General features: G+C 39.2%; 1 long non-coding RNA gene across 1 annotated transcript; it reads left to right on the forward strand.

The window, feature by feature from the left end:
• Positions 1–301: 301 nt before the first annotated feature.
• LOC125366213 lies at positions 302–9312 on the forward strand. Its single transcript, XR_007213819.1, has 2 exons — positions 302–2266; positions 7548–9312. It is a non-coding gene; the product is annotated as an uncharacterized LOC125366213 (long non-coding RNA).
• Positions 9313–10807: the final 1495 nt, after the last annotated feature.

Here is a 10807-nt window from a genome sequence, read left to right on the forward strand (position 1 = left end):
CTCATTCCCAGCCTTTCAGCTTTGCTGGACACAACTGATGTTTCTTTAGTTCCTCAAAACTACTTTTATATTACCTGGACCATGACCCTGATAGTAGTGCTTTAAATCTAACTCTCTCAACACTCAGTATGCCTCCTTGGCCACGTGACCACATTTCAATAAACCAATAGGGACCCACTAGCAGGTAGAGTAACTGGAAGATTGCACACTAAGGACTGGACCACATGGTGCACTTTATTTACCATCTTAATTTCCTGCTCGGGTTCCTGGGGCTTGAGGTAGGAGGATTGTTTAGCTCCCATCTTTCTCTTCTGTTTTACCAGGCATAACTACAATGCTGCTGAGATGAATAATTTTTTTCAGGGCATATGGGGAAGAGGAAGAAATGAGTGGATGATTAGTTGATTCCAATTGTCCTGTCTCGGTTTTCATTGTCATATGCAACCCCAGACCTTCCCTGCCCAGGTACAGACAATGTGTGGGTAGAAAGGATTTCTTTGCATGATTCCGATGAAATTGGAAAACTGACCTGAGTATTTCCATCGTTAATTCTTGGCAATCCTGTTTGTAAAATATGAGTCATTGACTGGCCTTGTTGAGGATATCTCTGGCTCAGGAATTCTTCCTCCTTTGTATACCTGACTATAAGAAAACTTAGTCAGGGTATACTTGAGTGACCTTCAGTGGTACCGAGGCAGTGAGGTCATCTCTGTCTCAGCTGACTGGCTATCGCCTGGGTTGTACAATGCCAAGGGCTACCTATGCAGATTCCCAAGTGGAATTATAGGAACAAGTCTATGTCAATGGTTAACCCAAGTTCTTGGTGTCTGGAGCTTTTCTTCCCTTTATTATTAACCAAAGAACATTCTTACCATTGCCCAGCTGAGAACAGCCAGCTCATAGCTTCTCAATGGGAGAGGATGCATAAAGGTAAGTATCATAGCATTTTACTGTTATGTAGCCATTTGTCTGAGATTTTTTTCTTGCCATCCTCTTTGTTTAGAAAGCAGCAATGGTCTGTGTTCAGCAAGGCAAATATTAATGCTGAATTAAATGCTGGTGAAAATGGTCTCATTTCTTATACAAGTGTTTAAAGTTGGAGTCAGGTTGTATGGCATATTAATTCATTTCTTTTGAGGCTTTGGGTAAAAACAGTCTTTGGTGTTGAGATAGTCTGTTAATATACTATATGTGTAGATAAATAGATATAGATAGGTAGAAGTGGAGAGAGAGATAGGTAGGTAGGTAGATAGATAGGTACGTAGATAGATAAATGATAGTTAGATAGATGATAGTTATCTCGGTAATCTCATTGTGTTCATACCATATGGAATATTGTATAATTCATTTCAAAGCCAGATTATTGGATCCTGTATTTAGCCATATGTATTTATTAACATGCAACTTCAAGCATTAAAAGTGTGTGTGTACCATAAAATCAACATGAAAAATAGATGAATATTATCTTAGAGAAAACTCAATGTTGATTCTTCTAGACTTGTCTCAATGTAAAATAGAAATAAATATTTCTTCTAGAGCTTTCTTTGCTCCTTTGTTTTCCTGTTTATTATTCTCTTAGAATGCTTTATATAAGTATAATTTTGAAGGATTTTATGTGGCCATTTGATTCTAGATTATATTTCATAATATATTTGACTTTTTTCATTGACAAAAGAATCCAGTTGTTCCTTTTTCTTTTTTTAAGAAGTGTGTTTTTAGCCAGCCTGACAAAAACACATATTGCTTTAGGAAAAATTTAATTTTTATTTGGTTCCAATTTTAGAAATCAGAAGACCTTTTCCATCCCATCAGTAATCGCGTATTGAATCCTAGTATTCTAGAGAATCTCATGCCCCAAATAATCAAGACCAGGTCCTGCCCCAAATATCTGGCCAGAAAAATCAAATCTGTTAAGGGCAAGACTAGTAAAGGGCAAGGCAATGATCTGGTACCCAGAGAACATGTCAAAGAAATCAGCAGAACTTTTGTCCAGAAAGCAAGAAATTTGAGTCAAATTTGTGACAGGTTGGTGTGGTCATGAGTGTGTGGTTGGAATTCAAAACATTTTCAGACGCTGACAGATTGTTTTCACTCTGAATTCACTCACCAGATTTTCCATCCTGAAAATCTTTCTAACTTTCCCATTTCATTATTGTCTTTTCTTCCCTATAATTTGGTCACTATATTAGTCAAGGTTCTCTAGAGATGTAGAGGTTCTCTGCATGTATGGAGAAGGAAGGGCAGCAAGGTGTGTCTGTGTGTCTGTGTGTGTATTTATGTATATGTGTGTGTGTGTGTGTGGAGAAAGAGACAGTCAAAGAGGCTATTTATTTACTTTTACTAGTACTAGACATTTCAACTCAAGGTTTTGGCTTTCTAGGCAGAGCCACTCAACACAGCCCTGAAATTTTTTTTTTTTTTGATGTTGATGTTTTTGTTGTTGATGTTTTTGTGTTTGTATGTACTGGTCCTAGGACTTGAACTCAGGGCCTGGACACTGTTCCTGAGCTTTTGTATTCAAGGCTAATGTCCTACCACTTGAACCACAGCTCCACTTCTAGCTTTTTGTTGGTTAACTGGAGCTAGGAATCTTGGATGGTATGCAAGTATATACAAATGCATTAACTGAAAGGGGGTAGATTCAAGGGAAAACTAAAATAGTGTAATTCCTTAGAAAGGCAAAGTTCAGCAAAATGAAACACAAGGAGAAGGGTACTTAAGAGGGGTGGGGTGGGGTCAAGAGGAAAGGGGTAGATGAATGAAGGGGAGAAGAGGGAGAATGAAGTCAAGAATCCAATGTATACCTTACAAAATTAAGAAGAGTGAGGGGAGTGAGTAGAGAAAGGGTGGGTGAGAACCTAGAAAGGAGTTGCATTGATCAAGATACATCGTGTTCATAAACTGCTTTTTTAAATGGTATCTGCTTTGTACAGCTACTTAAAGATAACAACAACAATAAGCATCTCAAGGACTTGTTTGCCTCCATTGGCTTCAAATTGTAAACCCTCATTATCTCAGCCTCCTATGGAGCTAGGGTTATAGCTTGATTATTTTTAAGACAATGTTTCATTTCCTTCCCTAAGCATAAGCCTGGCTGTAATCTGTCTGTTTCAGGCTCCTCGTGGTTGCTGGCATCACAACGAGTGTCACCAGGCCCTGCTTCTTTCCATTGAGAAGAAGTCTCATGGAGCTTTCTGCTCAGGCAGGCCTGGAATCCTGACCCTCCCAATCTTCCTACATCATCACTGCACCCCACTGTGGGTGGAAAAGGGGTCTTGGGAAGTTTCCTGCTGAGACTGGCCTCAAACTACGGTCTTCCAGTATAAGCCTTCAAGATAGTTATGACAGGTGTGAACGGGACTTATTTTAAGAAATCGGTTCATATGATTTAGAGACTAGAGTTTCTAACCTCTGTAGTGCAAGCTGGGAAAATCTAGTATTAGTTTATCTTCCAGCCTTCAGTTCAGATTTCCAGGCTATGCCAGTAGACAAGAAAGAACCAGGGTTTCCAAAATACAGTGTTGAGTTGAGGAAGGATTGTCGCTACTTTTCTGGGAAGGCTGCCCTGGCTCTCTTGTGGTCTTCAAAGGATTGAATGAGACCCACCCATGTTTTGCAAAATAATCTGCTTTACTCAAAGTCTAGTGGTTCATTAATGCTCATAATATCCAGCTTATGTCATTGGGATAATAGTCAGACTGCTTTTTTTTTTTTTATAACCAGATAACCAAATAACTGGGCAACATCGTCTATTCAAGTTAGCATACCAAATGAAGTGTCACAGAAATGTGGGGCATTTTTATTCTGCTACATTTATGCCATCCAGTTGTAAGACGTCATGAGGAAACTCCAGTTTCTGTAAAAGAAAGTAAGAGTTATAATTTAACTATATATATTTTCAAATTCCACAACATGGATCTACCTAAAAACGACATCATTTGCATGCAGTAGCAACCACTAACTTAATACATCATTGCCAACTGTATAGTTTCCTTTTTTTTTTTGTCAGTCCTGGGCCTGACTCAGGGCCTGAGCACTGTCCCTGGCTTCTTTTTTTGCTCAAGGCTAGCACTCTGCCACTTGAGCCACAGCATCACTTCTGGCCATTTTCTATATATGTGGTGCTGAGGAATCAAACCCAGGGCTTCATGTATACGAGGCAAGCACTCTACCACTAGGCCACATTCCCAGTCCCTATAGTATTTTTTTTTTAGTATAGCTTTTTAGTTAACATAACTTGACAGAGATTTATTTTAACTGAGGCAAAGAAGCAGTCATTTTAATAGATACATAGTCTTTGCAATCTAATGCTATTACTTCTGTTTCAATAAAGATATCTATGTCATATATTTTGAGCATCATGTAACCTTCTTGTGCTTTCTTTTTCTCTATTTATTTATCTTTGTGTGTCAGTAGTGGGGCTTGAACTCAGGGCCTTACACTCTTCCTCTGTTTCTCTGCTCAGGTTGGCTGACGTTCTACTACTTGACCTTTGCCTTCATTCCCAACTCTTTGCTAATTTATTGGACAAGAGACTCATGGACTTTTTTGCCCAGACTGGTTTTGAATGTCAATCCTCAGATCTCAGCTTTCTGAGTAGCTAGCAAGCATGAACCATGAATGTCCAGCTCTGTACTTCTTGAAATTCTTTTTTTATTTTTTTCTGTCTGTCATGGGGCTTCCAAGCTGTTTTTGGAAAGTAGTCTTTTTTGTGTGTGTGTGTGCCAGTAATAAGGCTTGAACTCATGCCTGGGCACTGTCCCTCAGCTCTTTTTGCTAGCATTCTACCACTTGAGCCACAACTCCACTTCCAACTTTTTGTGGTTAATTGGAGAAAAGAATCTCACAGAATTTCCTGCCTGAGTTGGCTTTGAACTGCCCTTCTCCGATCTCAGCCTCCTGAGTAGCTAAGGTTACAGGTGTGATCTACCAACACCAGTTTAAAGTTCATTTTTTGTGTGTTTTATTTTTACTTCGCAGTAACTGAGTTCACAGCAGTAGTTAACAGTCAAGAGTTATGAGAAGCCACAGATTAAACATTACCCAATTAACTTAACTCAATAGCTTGGAAGGGGAATAAGGGACAGTCAGAAATTTAACCAATAAGCAGTTAAAGTCACGAGATTTGCAATACAATAATTATTTTGTTATGTAGCACAACAAAATCCAAGGCTCACACACATTTTAAAGAGAAAGATCCTAAGAGAGTGGACTGTTTTGTATTTAGATCTAATCCTTAAGGTTATATCTTCAGATTTCCCCAGGAGTTTGGGTTAAGAATAACTTCTATTTTGTAAAGTTATTTTTCTCTCATGGAAAATTTTGAGAAACATGATCACAGGGTGGTTTTTATGAGACACAAATCTTGGGTTTGGTTCCTACTTGATTAGTTTGTTGGCTCAGCCCCAGAAAAATATCTATTCACCCACAGGTCTGGCCAGTCTTTTCACAACTATGCTCTTGTCTCATGTGAGAATGATCCAAACAATGGGTAATTCAGGACATTCTGTCTCTACTTTGGGAAAATAATCCGAAGTAACCTCACAAAATAAGGCACCTGGCATAATAGTCTGACCGCAAAAAAATTATTCAGCCGATCGCTGCTTCAGTTAAGTGGGTTTTCTGTGGAGAGCTACATAGATCTCACAAACCAACACCCCAAAGACATACTTTAGAGATCTCTGATGAACTACCTAGACAATGAAGTGGCCCTTTAGTGCCTTGATATTGGGTTGTATTTATAGATAACTCTGTAAAATCCTTTGTAGATGTGAAACAGAAAGTGGAGAAGGCATATGAATGATACTCTAGTAAGAGTCCCATCAGAAATGTAATTTACCTTTTGTTTGGGTCAGACTTGAGCTAGCTTGGGTGTGGAAGTTAAAGATCCTGTTGTGGTCAGTGTGAGCAATTTATTAAAGACTGGACACCATGACTAAGCACTGTGTTTACTGTAGACAGAAGGCTGTATACTGCACAAATGACTTATGTTGGCTTATCCCAGATCTTTGCTGCTTGTCTGTTATGCATGGAATTTGGCTGTCATCTATTGGGTAAAGTTGTACAACAGAAGCACAGATGAGCAGTTACACAAAACTAGCAGATGAGAAAAAGTCCCAATTAAGTCCCATTGTTTGTTTAGTCACGGTGATATCTGTGAATGTGTGTGTGGTGTATAAATGTCTATATGATTGATTCTTTTTTTTTTTTTTTTTTTGGCCAGTCCTGGGCCTTGGACTCAGGGCCCGAGCACTGTCCCTGGCTTCTTCCCGCTCAAGGCTAGCACTCTGCCACTTGAGCCACAGCGCCGCTTCTGGCCGTTTTCTGTATATGTGGTGCTGGGGAATCGAACCTAGGGCCTCATGTATCCGAGGCAGGCACTCTTGCCACTAGGCTATATCCCCAGCCCCTATATGATTAATTCTTGATAATTGCTACACCATGAGTTGGGATGTTTTTCTAGATATTAAAATCGTAACATACAGTAACTGACTTTCCATTCAGTAACAGAACTTTTAATATTGTCTTTTGTTTGTTTTTCTTTGTTATTGTTGTTTTGACAGTCCTGGGATTTGAACTGGCTTTATGCTAGCTAGGAAGGTATACCAAGACATTTTGTTTTTCTTCTTACTTTAAAAATTTTATTGTAAAGGTGATAAACAGAGGGGTCACAGTTACATAAATCAGGTGATGAGTACATTTCCTTTTGAACAGTGTTACGTTGTCCCTAGTTCTCTCCCAGGGTTTTTCCTCCCTACTTCCCTTCCTCCCACATCATGTAGTACATTTCCTAGTGGGTTTCACTGCTGAATTATTTCACCCATTGTCCCACCATTTCTGTGCTTCCCCTTCCCTTCCCGAAATCAGATAAACTTATATACAAGACCAAGGGTACAGAAAACAAAAACAGTGACAGAAGGGAGTAAACCAAAGGAAAAAGGAAAGAAGAAAAGGGGAAAAAGAACTACAGATAGTATAATAAAAGACCTCTTACTTGAGCTGCTTGAGTCTTGAGCTGCTCCTCTAGCTCTTTATTTATTTTTAGTTATTTTAGATAGTTTAGTTATTTTCTCTTCGATTGTTTTTAAGAAAAGATCTTGCGTTTTGCCTAGCCGGGACCATCTTTCTTCCATTCATGCATCCAACGGTAGTTGGATCTTATTGGGGCTTTCATCTTATTGGGGCTTCACAAACATGTTTTCCAGCCTGGTCCTAAGCTGTGAGCTGCCTGATCTTAGCCTCACCGGATCGTACCTGAGTCGGTGGGATGACCGATACATGTCACCTATTTTTGGTCAGAACGTTGTTCTCCCACAGTCTTCGCTAGTGAAAAGTATATCATCTCCTTGTCTTCGGAATTCACACACTGACTCATTCTGTTGGACTTTGAAGGTTGGATCCATCAGTTCCTTGCCATTGGGAAAGCCAGACATCTAGCAAAAACAGAGGGAGTTGGGAAATTTATAGAGGATGTAGTACTTGTACTTGAGCCTAAGGGAAGGACAAAGACATCTGCTGGACAATGAGGAACTTACCAGTTAGGAAAGTTGTGTGTGTGTGTGTGTGTGTGTGTGTGTGTGTGTGTGTGTGTGTGAGAGAGAGAGAGAGAGAGAGAGATGGGAAACAGTATGGTAAGAGGACAATATAGAAGAGAGTGTAACCTCTGTGGCAACTTGCATGAGAGGAAGTTTATAGTGTCCTTCCTTCTTAGGATTATGGTTCCATGACTCTCCCTGTTTATCTGTGGCTGATTCAGGAAACAAAGAGAATTTATGAGGACAACCTGAATACCGAGAAACACTAGACGAATCTAATTATCTAACTAGTGATGTTTTTATTCATTATAGAGGATACTTTGGTTAAGCTGGGAGGTGGTTTTCTGAAGAACTACAGCGGTATCCAGAATAGGAATGCAAAAATTGCTGATCAGAGCTCTTCATCCTTCTATGCTTTACTATGCTTTACTATATATGTTGCTGTTGACTCAGGCTACCCTTTTGGGAGCCAGTGATCAGTGTCTTTTCACACCTGGATGGAGTTCACCTACAAGAACCCTGTTTCTTGGTCTAGCAAGGATTGAGTGAGATAGACTAGGGGAGGCATTGTGAGGCACCAGGCAGGATACTGGGTTTAAGTCAGAGGTCCTCATTCTACCAGTGCATTGATTATTCTTGGACAACAAACCATTCTCTGTGATTAGCTTCCTCATCTGTCTGTTGAATGATGGCTCTCTTCCACTTTGCATGAGACACATAAAATGACTCCCAGATCTCAGGCTAACCCAGACCTAGGGAGAGAATAGAATTATGGGGCTGGTACTCCCCAGTTTAGCTCGATTGGTTCAACCCAACTGTTTCATGTTTCATATCCCACTTAAGAGATGGACAAATGGCGAATGCAGAGTTTCCTATGTGCAATGCTTCACTTCATAGAAGCAGAGTCTTCATCTGGTGGGTGTGGTAAGAGGACTGCACTTGCCTCCCTCACAGGGACAGTGTGACATCCATACATGTGGAGCTCTATATTGGTTCCACTGTGGTCTGCTTCTGTTGCAGTGAGTTCGGGCTCTGTAGAAGTCACTGGCTCTTCACCTTTTCCTCATATTAGAATGGTGGTGCTGAATGGATAGCAGCTACAGGAACTAGCTAACTGGAGGAAAGATCCTTCATAGAATGAAGTCCAATTTTCCAACCCCCCATCCACTTTTCCCAGATAACATTTTTCCTGCTTTCCAATGACGCAGTCCCTGGAAGCCTAGAAAAATCAACAGAGGTATACCAAAGAGAAAGAATAGTAACAATATGTGTTTGTTAATAACTGAAGGAATATAGCAAACAGGCTCTCAAAAGGTCAGACCAAATCAATGTTAGGAAAAATGACTCACCATCAAACTATATTCTATTGAGTTTTTCTTCTGTTTCTTTATTAGTTTGTGTTTGACCAATTTTTTTACCCCAATCTTCTGCCTCAATTCTCTTTCCTCCATGTGATCTAGTAGGGTGGATTTTGTAAATTTCCTATCGCCATGTTCTACCGATATCATCAAGTGCCACAATAATTGTTTTAATATTTTCTTGAATCATTTGTCTCTACCTTCCAAGAATTTTGTTACCCAAGTCATGAAAACAATGCTATTTCTGTGTCTTTCACAAACAATATGAGAGGCTGTGAGAATCAAAGCTTCGTTTACTAAGTTACAGGTGATAATTCACAACTTCATGGTACTCTCACTTCTCTGAGTTAGCATAATGTGTAATCGAAGGAAAGCAGTGTTTCACTGATGTGGAAAAATGAAATAGTTATTTATTTTTTAATAATCCTAATAGACTGTAACAATTTATTGCCTTAAATATCAAATCTTAAACTGTGGCATTATTTATAAAAAAAGTAGATCTCAATAGTCTTTCTTAGTTTCTAAGAGGTTTCTTAGTTGACCATGTAAAGTTTCTCAATTAACCTGAGATAATATTAATATGTTTAGACATTGTTTGGCATTGATGCTCTTGAAACAGAAGGACTTATTATGAGAATTTTTTTTTCATCAGGATATGGGGCCAGCTTAGATTTTGTTTTTATATTAGAAACAGTTAATGCAGGGTAGCCATGGAATGAAACCACCCACCAATATATTATGTGCATTATTACATAGCACATATGTCATTATTTAAGAAGATGTGTTATCAGTGACATCGAATTTTCATTTTATGAAAGACTCTCAGACAGAAACTTGCAGTTAGCCATGCTTGGGATCAAACTCAGGCCCTTGTACATGTGAGACAAATAAGATAGACCTGTCCAGCATCCCCAACCCCTGTATTGTGTTGGACTGGTGTTTTCACTTGCTTTTGTTTGTTAGTTTGTGGTCTTGGTGTTTGACCTCAGGGCCTTACCCTTGTTATCCATGTAGTATGTATGCTATGCCTCCTGTCCTTTTTGCCTCTTGTATTATTTGAATAGATGGTAATGCTTGATGCTCAGAGACAGCTTCTGACTGCTATTCTCCTACTTATGTTTTATAAGGTACTTTCCACCACATTTGGTTTGTTAGTCCACAGGTCTTGCTCATTTTTCTGCTTGGACTGCCATTAAATCACACTTCCCATTTCCACCTCTGCACAGCTGGAATTTCAGTCTACACCAACATGTCCTGGCCCTAGCCCCTTCCTGCCTTTGTTTAGACATCGTATCTTGTTATGTAGCCCAGGTTGGCTTTGAGTTGAACATTCTACATTTTCCACCCCCAAATGATAGAATTATAGGCATATACCATTACATTCATCCAGAAGGAGCACCTTTTGAAAAGGAAAATAGGTTTAGTATGTTCTAAAGGATAGGAAAGTACTGGGACTAAGAAGGAAAACCATGACCCATTTTTTTTAGTGACCCCAAACCAATTAGATTCAAAGGATACTTAATTAGATTTAAAATTCCTCACAAGCAGGAAACTTCTCTGGGGAAAAAATCGGATGTTTACTTTTCTAAGTTGAAGGCAAATGGTATTGGGAACAAAATGATATGTGTTTTCTCTACCCTGAAAACCATTAGCCTGTCCATCTTGGAGATGACTACACTCCTGAAGGTTCCAATAAACTTCTTTGTTATATTCAACATTTCCTTTTACGTAGTTGCAGCATGTAAACTAAAGATCAGACCGCTCACTGGCATATTTTTGTTGTCTCTTGCTTTGTTCATCTTGTTTTGATTTATAATGAAAGGAACAAACCACATTTGTGGAGCATAGAACATTTTTTTTCTACACAGATTGACACACTATTATCTTCAAAACTGCTCTGGGAGAATTCTTAGT

Source organism: Perognathus longimembris, chromosome 17 (assembly GCF_023159225.1).
Source record: "Perognathus longimembris pacificus isolate PPM17 chromosome 17, ASM2315922v1, whole genome shotgun sequence".
Taxonomy (NCBI): domain Eukaryota; kingdom Metazoa; phylum Chordata; class Mammalia; order Rodentia; family Heteromyidae; genus Perognathus; species Perognathus longimembris.